The sequence below is a fragment of the Acomys russatus genome, chromosome X (genome assembly GCF_903995435.1).
Source record: "Acomys russatus chromosome X, mAcoRus1.1, whole genome shotgun sequence".
Classification (NCBI taxonomy): domain Eukaryota; kingdom Metazoa; phylum Chordata; class Mammalia; order Rodentia; family Muridae; genus Acomys; species Acomys russatus.
Genome location: NC_067169.1, coordinates 19474344 through 19487228, shown reverse-complemented (window position 1 = coordinate 19487228; position 12885 = coordinate 19474344). Strand labels below are relative to the sequence as shown.

At 37.9% G+C, this 12885-nt stretch overlaps 1 protein-coding gene across 1 annotated transcript in view; it reads left to right on the top strand.

Annotated features, from left to right (window-relative positions):
* The window catches only part of Dgkk (diacylglycerol kinase kappa), a 116060-nt gene that overhangs the window by 56215 nt on the left and 46960 nt on the right, over positions 1–12885 (top strand).

Genomic DNA, 12885 nt, shown 5'->3' with positions numbered 1-12885 from the left:
TAAACACCTGGCTGGTGACAGGCCAGCATACATTAGGAGAGAAACGAATAATATGCCTGTTTACGTACTCTCTCGGAAGAACTGCATAAGGACTGAGACCAAACCTCTGTGGAGTTCCCTTGGGGACTTAAATACATTAGGGAACACTTCCAGCTGCTAGACAAAGCCCTCATTACCAGGATCTTAGCATTTCATCTTGCTTGAAGCTTGAACGGGCAAACATTTCCCATTTGCATGCAACTTATATCTAACAGTCTTTTCTATCTTCTGTCACCAAGAGTGGTGACAAGACTAATCATGGGTTTAGTGGCATATTAAAGTAGTGACAAGGTAATTGAATAATATATTGAAAACTATTCAATATATATTGCTAGATGTCCAGTTCTGTTACTAAGTGTATTGGGGGGGGGGTAGAATTCTACTTCCTGGCCCCAGTGAGCTTTTTAGGTAGTTAGGGAGGCAAGATATACACAAAAAGATGCTACTAAAGTTAGTTCTGAGATAAAACAGACAATAAAGTAGTATAGGAATGCAAAAGAGGAAGGGATAAGTATCTGGAATCTTCTGGGAAGAATTATTAGAGAAGAGACCTGAGACAGACCCTGAAAGATAAATGGGACTTAATTGGGGCCAAGGGTTTGGGCCATCAGGGAGACCTAAACAAGGAAAGCGATACAAGAAAAAGCTAAGTACCAGGAAAAGAGAATCTTCTTGAAATAGATTGAAACATGGATGGAAAATGTTTGGCCATGTGAATACAAGAAGCATGTGCCTCCTCACCCTGACTTTGTTTTTGCTTTTCTCCCCAAGCCCTCTCTCCTCCTCCATCACTCTCCCCAAACCTGATCCTCACCTCATTTCCTTCCCCACACCCTATCCTACCTAGGTCCCTGTTTTCATCTACTTCCCTGTCTATTCTATTTCCCCATCTGAGTGAGATTCTAGGAGGCCCTCCTTTGGACCCACCTTGGGCCCTCATTGTTACTTAGCTTCTTTGGGTCTGTGAATTACAGTATGATTATCATGTATTATTTGGTTAAAATCTGCTTATAAATTAGCACATACCATGAGTGACTTTCTGGGTCTGGATTACCTCACTTAGGAGGATCTTTTCTAGTCCCATTCATTTGCCTACAAATTTCATGATTTCCATGCTTTTAATAGCTGAGTAGTATTCCATTGTGTAAATGTACCACAGTTTCTTTATCCATTCTTCAGTTGAGGGACATCTAGGTTGTTTCCAGTTTCTGGCTATTATGAACAAAGCTGATAGGAGCATAGTTGAGCAAGTGTCCTTACTGTATGGTGGAGCATCTTTTGGGTGTATTCCCAGAAGTCATATAGCTGGGTCTTGAGATTGATTTTCAAAGTGATTGTACAAGTTTGCACTCCCACCAGCAATAGAGGAGTGTTCCTCTTTCTCCACACCTTCACCGGCATGTGCTGTCACGTGCATTTTTTTATCTTAGCCATTCTGATAGGTGTAAGATGGAATCTGAGTTGTTTTCATTTGCATTTCCCCAATGACTAAGGATGTGGAACCTTTCTTTAAAAATTTCTCAGCTGTTAGCAAGTTCTCTGTTGAGAATTCTCTGTTTGGCTCTGACCCCCATTTCATAATTGGGTTATTTGGTTTGTTGTTATCTACTTTCTTGAGTTCTATATATATTTTGGATATTAGCCTTTTGTCAGATGTAGGGTTGGTGAAGATATTTTCCCAGTCTATAGGCTGCTGTTTTGTCCTATTGACAGTGTCCTTTGCCTTACAGAATCTTTTCAGTTTCATGAGGTCCCATTTATTAATTGTTGACCTTAGAGCCTGAGCTGTTGGTATTCTGTTCAGGAAGGTGTCTCCTGTGCCAATGTGTTCAAGGCTCTTCCCCATTTTCTCCTCTAACAGGCTTGGTATATCTGATTTTATGTTGAGATCTTTGATCCACGTGGAGTTGAGTTTTGTGCAGGGTGATAAATATGGACTTATTTGCATTTTTATACATGCAGGCATCCAGTTAGACCAGCACCATTTGTTGAAGATGCTATCTTTTTCTCCATTTTATGGTTTTGGTTCATTGTATGGTCAGAAGTCAAGTACTTGTAGGTGTGTGGGTTTATTTTTGTGTCTTTACTTCAATTCCATTGATGAACCTATCTGTTTCTATGCCAGTACTATGTGGTTTTTACTACAATTGTTCTGTAGTACAACTTGAAACCAGGGATAGAAATACCTCCAGAAGTTTTTTTTATATATATAATTGTACATAATTGTTTTAGCTATTCTTGGGTTTTTGATTTTCCTTATGAAGTTGAGAATTATTCTTTCAAGTACTGTGTTGAAGAGAAATGGAGAGAGTGTTCAGGCTTGTTTTACCCCTGCCTTTAGTGGGATTGTGTTATGTTTCTCACTGGTTTGTTGTTTCTTTTATTGTTGATATCCATCTTTAACCCTTGGTGGTCAGATAAAATGCAGGGTACTATTTCAATTTTTTGTTTCTGGTGAGCCTTGCTTTGTGTCTGCATATTTGATCAAGTTTGGAGAAAGTTTCATGAAGTACAGAGAAGAAGGTGTATTCTTTTGTGTTTGGGTAAAATGTTTTTTAAACATCTGCTAGGTCCATTTGGTTTATAATGTTGAATAGCTTCAGCTATTTGGACGGCCTGTCCATTGGTGAGAGTGAAATACTGAAGTCTCCCAGTGTCAGTGTGTGTGGGTCAATAATGTGATTTAAGCTGTAGTAGAGTTTCATTTACAAACTTGGGTGTCCTTGTATTTTGGGCACCGATGTTATAAACTGCAAGTTCTTCTTGGTGGATTTTTCCTTTGATGTAAATTTAGTGTCCTTTGCTATCTCTTCTGATTGATTTTTGTTTAAAGTCTATTTTGTCATATATTAAAGTGGCTTTATAGGCTTTGTTTTCTAGATCCATTTGCCTGGAATGCCCAGTGGCCACACCAATCAGGTCCACAGAAAATTTCCTACCTAGCAACACACTCTCCTAGAACCTGTAGAGTAAACAGGAACAAAAGAACAAAAACCCCATCCAACAAAGACAAAAAACAAATATCAGCATCTAGAACTATAATCATTCTAAACTCATATGATGAAATACTAGTATAAAACCAGTCAGTAAAGCCAGGATAATGTCTCCACTAGAGCCCAGAAACCCCATTACAGCAGGCTGTGAGTATTCCAACATAGCTGAAATGTAAGAAAAAAAAAACCTTAAGACAGTCCATGCAAAGGTGATAGAGGACCTTAAAGAGGAAATGAATAAATCCTTTAAAGAAATCCAAGAAAACATACCCATACCCAACCCCCAAATCCCAGTGGACAGAAATGAATGAAACTGTTCAAGACCTGAAAATGGAAATAGAATTGATAAATAAAACTAAAACTGACAGAATTCTGGAAATAAAAAATTTAGAAATTCAAACAGGAATTACAGAGAGAAGCTTTACTCACAGAATATGAGAGATGGAAGAGAGAATCTCAGGCATTGAAGATACACTAGAGGCAGTGGATACATTGTTCAAAGAAAATATTAAATATAAAATAATCCTGATAGAAAACATCCATGAAATCTGGGATACTATAATGAGAAAAAAAATCCAAGAATAATAGGGAGAGGAAGGAGAAGAAACAAGGCAAGAAAATATTTTTAGATTTCTGTGCCAAGGCACAGAAAGTATTTTCAACAAAAACATAAAAGAAAAATTTCTTAACCTAGAGAAGGACATGTTTGTAAAAAAGTACAAGAAGCATACAAAACACTGAATAGACTGGGACAGAAAAGAAAGTGCTCTCAGCACAAAATAATCAAAACACTAAATGTGTAGAACAGGAAAATAATATATAATAATATATATAAAAGAAAAAATAAAAGCTGCAAGGGAAAAAGACCAATTAACATATAAAGGCAGACCTATTATAACTATACCTGACTCCTCAATGGAGACACTAAAAACCAGAAGGTCTTGGACAGATGTGCTTTAGACTCTAAGAGACCACAAATGCCAGGCTAGACCATTATACCCAGCTAAACTTTCAATCACCATATATGGAGAAAATAAAACATTCCATGGGAAAACCAAATTTAAGCAATATCAGTGTATAATTCCAGCACTCCAGAAAGTATTAAAAGATAAAGTCCAACATAAAGACTTTAACTATTTCCAAGAACATACAGGGTACAAATAATCCCAGACTAGATTACTAAAGTCAAAAGAAAAGAAACACACAAGTTCCACCACCACCACCACTACCACCACCACCAACAACAACAACAACAATAACAACAACGAATTAACAGGAATCAACAATCATTGGTCACTGGTATCTTTTAACATCAATAGTCTTAATTCCCCAATTAAAAAAACACACAACTAAAAAAAAAAAAAACACACACAACTAACAGAACGGATGTGAAGACATGATCCATCCTTCTGCTATATCCAAGAAACCCCTCAACATCAAGAATAGATATTAACTCAGGTTAAAAGGGTTGGGAAAAAATATTCCAAGCCAACAGACCTAAGAAGCAAGCTGGTGTAGCCATTTTAATATCTAACAAAATAGGCTTTAAACCAAGAATGTTTCTTATAGTTTGACCTACAGAAAAAAAAGAACACTTGTAAAGATTGCATAGAAAATTTATTTTTTCTTTATTTTATTTTACACAACAAGTATTGGGCCTAGGGCCTCACACATGCTGTACAAGTACATCCCCACTGAGATTTATCCTTCATCCATTCTAAGAAGACTTTTTGCTGTGTTCTTCCCTGGGGAAGACTATTTCTCTCAGTGTCTCTGTCTCTGTGTCTCTGCCTCTGTGTGTCTGTCTCTGTGTCTGTGTCTTTCTCTCTCTGTCTCTGTCTGTCTCTCAGCATTTTTTTTTAATTGTCTATAGTTCTTTGTGTAGGGTTGAGGCCTCCTGGGCTTTCGCACTTTGTCCATATTACCATAATACTGTTCAGCTCAGGGTTAGACAGTCCTGGTGAGACTTGATGGGTATAGCTTCTTCCACTCTTAGGGAACACAATCTCACTACACACTCCCTGTTCCTTTGGCTCTTGGAATTTTTCACTGACCTCTTCTGCATTGATGATATACATATACGTATTTAATAGCAATTAATGAAAAAGAAGCTCCGTATTTGAAAAAGAGCAAGAAGAGAGGTATATAGGAGAACTAGGAAAGGAGGAAAGAGGCAATTGACAGAATTCTATTATGATCCAAGAAATTAAAATAAATAACTATTTTACGTCTTTTTAAAAGCAGGAGCTTACCAAGTTGCCCAGACTAGCCTTGAACTCATTCTGTAGGCCTTGAATTTGTTATCTTCCTGTTCCCCCAAAAAATGATATTGGAACCCTATGTTACTAGTCTCAATAACTCTAACATTATGTGGTAGTTCTCCTTTTAATATTTTGGGGAATCTACTGTTTTTCATAATGGTGCTGTTAATTTGCATTTTAATGAAACAAGTTTTCAAAACTCCATTTGTTCTATTTCCTTTCCAGTGGTTTCTACCTATCAGCTCTTGATCATAACATTCTTAACAGGAATACAATGGTATCTCACCAAGGTTTTCATTAGCATTTAGTGATTAGTGATACTGAATATTTTCTATTTTCAATTGACCTTCACAGAAAAGTCTGTCCAGGCATGTTGACATTTTAAAGGACTGTGTATGTGTGGTTTTTGTCAGTATCTTTTTAAAAATTAAAATATAGTTACATCATTTTCTCCCCTTCCCTTTCCTCCCACCAGCCCTCCCATGCTTCCTCTATAAATAGTGGCCTTTTTTTTCTTTAGTTGAGAACACACACACACACACACACACACACACACACCAGACAATTTAGGGCTGCTTGTATGTCTATGATTTCAGAACTGGCTAATTGGTATTGGATAAACAATTAGGGGCTCATCTCTGGGAAAGATCATTTCTCTGGTTCTCAGCAGTTCTTAGTTGCCTGTAGGTCTTTATTTATGGGTGTGGCCTCATTTGATTGCCTCCTTCCATGTTAGCATGCCTATTGGTACTGTTATCGGTCAGGTTTTATTTAGGCAGCCATATAACTGAAGCATTGTGGATGAGCTTCCTTGTTATTTGTAGGAAATGACAATCTCACAGGTGTCCTGGTCGTCTGGCTCTTCAAAATCTTTCCACCTCCTCTTCCTGAATGTTTCCTGAGCCTTGAGTGTAGAAGCTGTGTTGGAGATGTATCAATTAGGGTTCAGCACCCCATGGTCAGTTGTTCCCTGCATTTTGACCAATTGTAATCTATGTCTGTTTGCAAAGAGAAGTTTCTTTGATGAGAAGGGATAGCTACAATTGCCTGTGGATATAAGAAGAGATATTTAGAATGCAGGAAGGAATTATACTGGTTTAATAAAGTGTCAGGAAGAGGTTCTCTTCTAGGATCCATGACCTCACTAGCCCTGAGTAGGTTAGCGAGGTTTCCAGTACCAGGCATTATTTTCCTCCTGTTGAGCAGGCTTTAAGTCCAATTAGGAGCTTGTTAGTTAACACCAAGATATGAGCACCACTATTGCTCTCCCAAGTTTATCAAGCCATGCTGGTCATTCTGTGTTTCATAGGAGTTGCAGCTGGATAAGACTAGAGAGTTGCTTTCCTCCCTTGGAAACTCACAGAGCACCAGTACCATGAACGCTAGTCCCAAGGAGGTTTTCAGGTCAAATCCTGCTCAGCAACTCCAGGTCTTGTGTCCAAAGTGCATGGTGGCTTCAGCAATAGAGACTTACCATCAAAGAGTCAAGGGCAATAGCATAGTGTATATTGTTTTAGAAGTCACTTGAACTCCCTTGAGCAACAGCTAATGCCTGGTATTTGGGGTTTTGTTAGTCTATAGCTCTTGTGGGGAATACTGTCTACTCAAGGAGGATAATGTATGTGTGTGTGTGTGTGTGTGTGTGTGTGTGTATGTATATATGTGTGTGTGTCTATGAGGATGACATTGGAATTCATAGGGATTGTGTTGAATCTCTATATGTATACATATATATATAATGAATATATGTATGCATGTATATGCATATGCATATATGTGCATAGATATGTGCACTGTATGTAATTTAGATAAATTAATAGTATTATGATTCCTTATGGCTTTTCAGGCTTCTTTACTGTTATTTATTCTCCTTCCTCTCCCTCCTTCTGTATTTCCCCACTGCAATTAACACCCCCTTATTTTACCCATTTCCCCCTTCCAAATCACTTTTATCATTTTATATTACTTTCTAGTGGTACACTTGTTTTCATTTTTAATTGAATTTTTACATATTTTTGGATATTATCTCTACCTCATATTCACAAATATTTTCTCCCATTTTGTAAGCTCTCACACCGCTTTCTTTATTTTGCTATGCTGAAGCTTTGGTTTTATATCATCCTGTTAGTCTATCTTTGCTTTGGTTACCCATGATTTTAAGGTCATGTAAGGAAAAATGTTGCTCAAATCAATGTCACAGACAACATCATGTCTTCTAGGTTTTAGTACTCTTATAGTTTTGAGTCTTCTACTTGAATCTTTAACTTATTCTTACTTCATTTTTTTGTGTATGACGTCAAATTCTGCAGCATATGTTGGAAGAAAGATGTATTTTCTCTATTTTGTTTTTCTAAAAACCTTTGCCAAAAATTGACAATAAGTTTATGGGTCTATTTTGGGGTTTTCTATTTCATTGGTTTATATATTATTTTAATGCCAGAAACATGATGTTTTGATTATAATCACCTTATGTTTTCAAATCAAGGAGTATGATGCCTCTGGCTTTGTTCTTCAGTTGAAGATTATTTTGGGTTCCACACAAGTTTAGAGCAGTTTATTCGATGTCTATGAGGATGACATTGGAATTTTCATAGGCGCTGTGCTGACTCTGTAGACTGCTTTGCATATTATGGACATTTTTCTTGCTTTCTTTAATACTTTTCACTATATAGACCTTTGACATCTTGGTTATATTTATACTTAATTATTGAACTTTAAAATTGCTTTTACAAGTAGGATTATTTTCTTACTGTTTTGATAGCTCATTAGTAGCATACAGAAACACAAATGATTCTTGGATTTTGATTTATATCCCATAACTTTACATAACTCACCATTTTTTTATGTTTTTTCTTCTCTGTGGGCAATAGATAGAGTAGGATCAGATCATCAACAAATAGAGACAATTTTTTTACATTTTCTTTTCTATTAGAATGGTTGGTAGTTCTTTCTCTTTCCCAATTTCTCTACTAGGACTTCCAGTACTAGGCTGAAAAGGAATGACATTTGGCATCCCATTTTGTCCTTGATCTTAGAGGGAATGCTTTCAGCTCTGTGCTGCTGAGAACTATGTTAGCTATGGATTCATAATAGGTGGCATTTATTGTGTGCAGGTACATTCCTTTGTATATAATCTATTCAGATCTATCTAGAATGGATGCTGAATTTTGTCAAATGATTTTCTGCATCTATTGAGATGGTCCTATTAATTTATACTTGATTTTGTTAATAGGACATATCACATTTATTGATTTGTATAGGCTGAATTAGTTTGAACCCCGGTGATAAATTCCAATTAAACATGGTTATCAAATTTGGTTGTCTGTATTTGTTTAGGATTTTTGCGTCTATAGTCATCATGGATATTAGCCTATAAATTAATTTATTTTTGTAATAGTCTATTACTTTCGCATCAAGGAAATCCAGGCCTTGTAACATGAGCTTAGGAGCTTGTTCATTCCTCTTTGATTCTTTAGATGATTTTAAAATTTGTGATTCTGAGGCACAAGCTCAGTACCTCATGCAGTCAAGGCAATACATTTACCACTGAACTCCAGCTATATTCCTTCCTTCCTTCTTTAAATATTTGGTAGAACTAAACAGTGAAGCTATCTGTGCCTGGGATTTTGTTTCTGTTTCTTTTGCTCCATTAATTAATTTACTCACTTTATATTCTGATCTCGTAGCTCCCCTCCTCTCCTCCCAGTAACCCCTCACAAGACTCCTCCTCATTCTCCCCTCCCCTTCTCCTCAGAGAAGGAGGGGGATCCCCCATGGTACCAACCCACCCCGGCACATTACATCACTGCAGGACTAGGTGCATCCTCTCCCATTGAGGCCTGAAGGCAACCCAGCTATGAGAAAGAGATCCAAAAGCAGGCATCAGAGGCAGAGAGGAGATCCACTCCAGTTGCTGGGAGACCCACATGAAAAATAAGCTGTGGATCTGCTACATATGTGCAGGGTACCTAGGACCAGTCCAAATATGTTCTTTGATTGGTAGTTCAATCTCTGTGAGCCCCCATGGGCCCAGATTAGTTGGATCCATCCAACAATTAGGCTTTGAAAGATTTAGGCCAACTGACCTTTCTTAGAAATTTGTATGCCTGCTAGAGTTTTGAATCTGTCTTCAAATTTGATTTTTTTTAAAGATTCATTTATTTATTATTTTGTATACTGCGTTCTGCCTGCATGTAAAGCTGCAAGCCAGAAGAGGCCATTAGATCACATTACAGATGGTTGTGAGCCACCATGTGGTTGCTGGGAATTGAACTCAGGACCTCTGAAAGTGCAGTCCATGTGCTTAACCTCTGAGCCATCTCTCCGCCTCCCTCAAATATGATTTTTAAAAGTCTGTATCAGCAGGCCTGTAGTGACATATTATGCCAGTTCATGGCCGCTAAAACAAATTACCTGAAAAATTGGGACTTAAAACACATAAATTTACAAACGGTGCTTAATATATAAATCCTTATAGTCTTAACACTTAAGAGAAGTTTAAGGTCATCCTTGGGTATATAGCAAATTTGAGGACAGCCCGGCTACATGAAACCTTGTTTAAAACGACAAAAACAAAACCCAGAAATGTATTCTCTTCCAGTCCTTGGAGGCCAACAGTCTGCAATCAAGTTGTGAGTAGAGCCATGTCTCTCCGAAGGCCTTAGGGAAGACTCCTTTGCCTCTTCCTAGGCTTTGGTGGTTACTAGAAATCCTTGGTGGTCTTGGCCTTGCAATGTATCATTCCAGTCTCTGCCTCAGCCATCACTAGGCGTTTTCCTGTGTGTCTATTTTGTATCTTCCCAAGCTATTTGCTCTCCAGGTGTTTGTATCCAAATCTCTTTTTCTAAGAATGTCACTGAAGCACCAGCAAAACTCCTTGAATGTTCCTTTCTGTACTCCATGTATGTGTCTTTGGTGGGGGCAGGAGCAATATTGTCCTCTACCTGTGGACATGTGAAACCTCAGAAGCAATATGTCTGCTTATAAAATCCCCAATTGACATTCTCATTCTGATAAAAAATAAAAAGGCTACTGGGGTGTGGTGGCGCACACCTTTAATCCCAGCACTCAGGAGGCAGAGGCAGGCGGATCTCTGTGAGTTCGAGGCCAGTCTGGTCTACAGAGTGAGTCCAGGACAGCCAAGGCTACACAGAGAGACCCTGTCTTGAAAAACCAAAACCAACCAACCAACCTAGCAAACAGGCAAACAATGAAACTGTTCCAATGGCAATTTATCTCTTTCCTGTTGCATTTATATAAGCAGCAGAAAGAAACCAGACTATATTTTCATACTTTGTTTGGAAGTTTTGTCAGCTAAAGGTTCAAGTTTGTCATTTGAACTCTCTACTTTTCATTCAGCAGCACAGTGAAACAGTTCTCATCCACTCTCAAAACTATCACCCTTCTGCCAGGTTTTTTTTTTTTTTTACAATGTTTCTTGTTTCCATCAGAGACTTTACCAGAAGCAGTTTGCATTTCTAACAACATTCTATTCAAGGCAATGTAGTTTTTTAAATTTCATGTGTCTCAACAACCATGGTATTTATATAACATACAACTATAAAGCCAGTTCCGTATTTTTGGTATCTGATAGAGAAACAGCTAAGTCCCAATTCCAAAATCTATATCCATTTTCTAGGATTGCTGTAACAAACAAAAACTGAGTGGACTGGAACAGCAATGATTAATTCTCTCATATTTTTAGAAGCTGGAGATCTGATTTGAGGTCACGATGGGGTCAGAGTCTCTTTGAAGACTCTAAAGAAGTCTCTTTGAGTTCTTTCTTTGCTTCTTCCTACAGTCTGGTCATTGTAGGCAAACCTTGACATTTCTTGGCTTGCAAGTGCTTTATTGAACCTCTGCCCCCACTGCCACATGATGTTCCCTCCTGTGTGTCTGTGTACTCTATGTTATCACAAGGTGTTCTCTTCTCTGATTATGTCTCTTTCCATATTATAACAGCAGCAGCCCTTGAATTAAGTCCCACTTGATTATGTCTGTTAAGATAGTGTTTCCTAATAAAGTCATCATGTTTGGGAGGACATACAATTCAAACGACCACACATCCTCATCCCGGCCTGGATGCATCAGAGTTTCCTCACAGAATAAAATGAGCACAAGGAATATAAATTCCATTTCCTTAACAACTAAATCCACACAATTTCCATTAGATAGCTATTCCTTCACAGTTAATAAATAATCCAGATACCCAGGCAGAATTCTTTGTTGCTTCTACTTGGTCCTGAAGAGCTTTTCACATTCTTAACACTTTTTCTCACCATGCTATGACTTTACGTTTGAGAATATTTCCTCCAATAGACTGAGTTCCTTGATATCTGTGACTTATTGGTCTCTGTTTCTCCACTGCTTACTATGTTACATGACATATAGTCATAGGTTCCTAAGACTTTGGAGGAAAGAGAAGGAAAAGGGAAGGAAGACAAATACTTGTTTATTTATAGGCAGCAGCCTTGGGAATAGGAAGGAACTGTGAGCTTAGAGTGCTAATGTCAAAGGCCTGGAGCCTTTCAGAGTGTCAGTATACAATACAATTCCAATTGCAAAGAAATTCTAAATTGTTAGTTCATCAGAGACACCTTTCCTACTTAAAAAAAAAACCTTGTGACTCAGTCCAACAGTAGTTTACTAATAACCAGCATGCCCATGGGGAATAAAGATTAGAGAGTGCTGTGTGCAGGCTACGTCTTGGATGGGTAATTCCAGTAAATGGATTAAGTTTGAACTGCAGTTTGATCCCTCAAGAGCAACCTCTTTAATGGACCTCTGTCAACTTACATCTGGGAGAATGTATTGTTCTTTTAAAGTCTTACCGTGCCTTTGCACATACTACCCATTCTAATGACAAGAATAAAAACCTGTGCGTGCCTATGTCTAAACTCTTTTTTAAAAGACAAAGCAGAAACTGTAATGTTCACAGGAACTAGAGAAATGATGGAGGAAGTCTTATGAAAATATACACAGAACAAAGTCAGGGTAGGGGGTTCAGTGCCCATATATTCATACAATTCAAATCATTGCTGGTACATGGCTCTGTCTTTCTTATAGACATGAAAGTCAGGCTGTGAGATTCAAATGCTGCATTCACACACGCGATACCAAAAGTGACAGACTGATTAGTATGAAAGACAACACTAAACAGAATGCTACCATAACGGCAAGGACTGTATCTTTTAAACGATTATATCTTGAAGTGCCAAGCATAAAATAGTGATTCAGTAAATATTCGTTTAATAGCTTATTGAATGAATTAAAGTGATTAGCCCAGAAACTGCTGTAGGCAGTCAAAGCGTGGTTTTCCAAAAAAGAAAAAGCTCACGGGAAAAGGATTTAAAGCTCTCTCAAGTGTTGTCCAAGTAACACTTGGCAGCAGTGTTCCAAGGAAGAGTTAAACCCTCATGGGCACTCCTCTGTTCTCCGTGTCAGCCCTGCCTCCTGCCTTCCCTTGTTTGTCAGATCATTTGGATACCCCTGACTTTCCAAGTCACTACTTTCTTTTGCTTTCTAGTTAAAGGGAACCAAGACAAATCAGAATAAATTTTGCTTAGACTGAACCAATATAGTAGTTGAGCAAA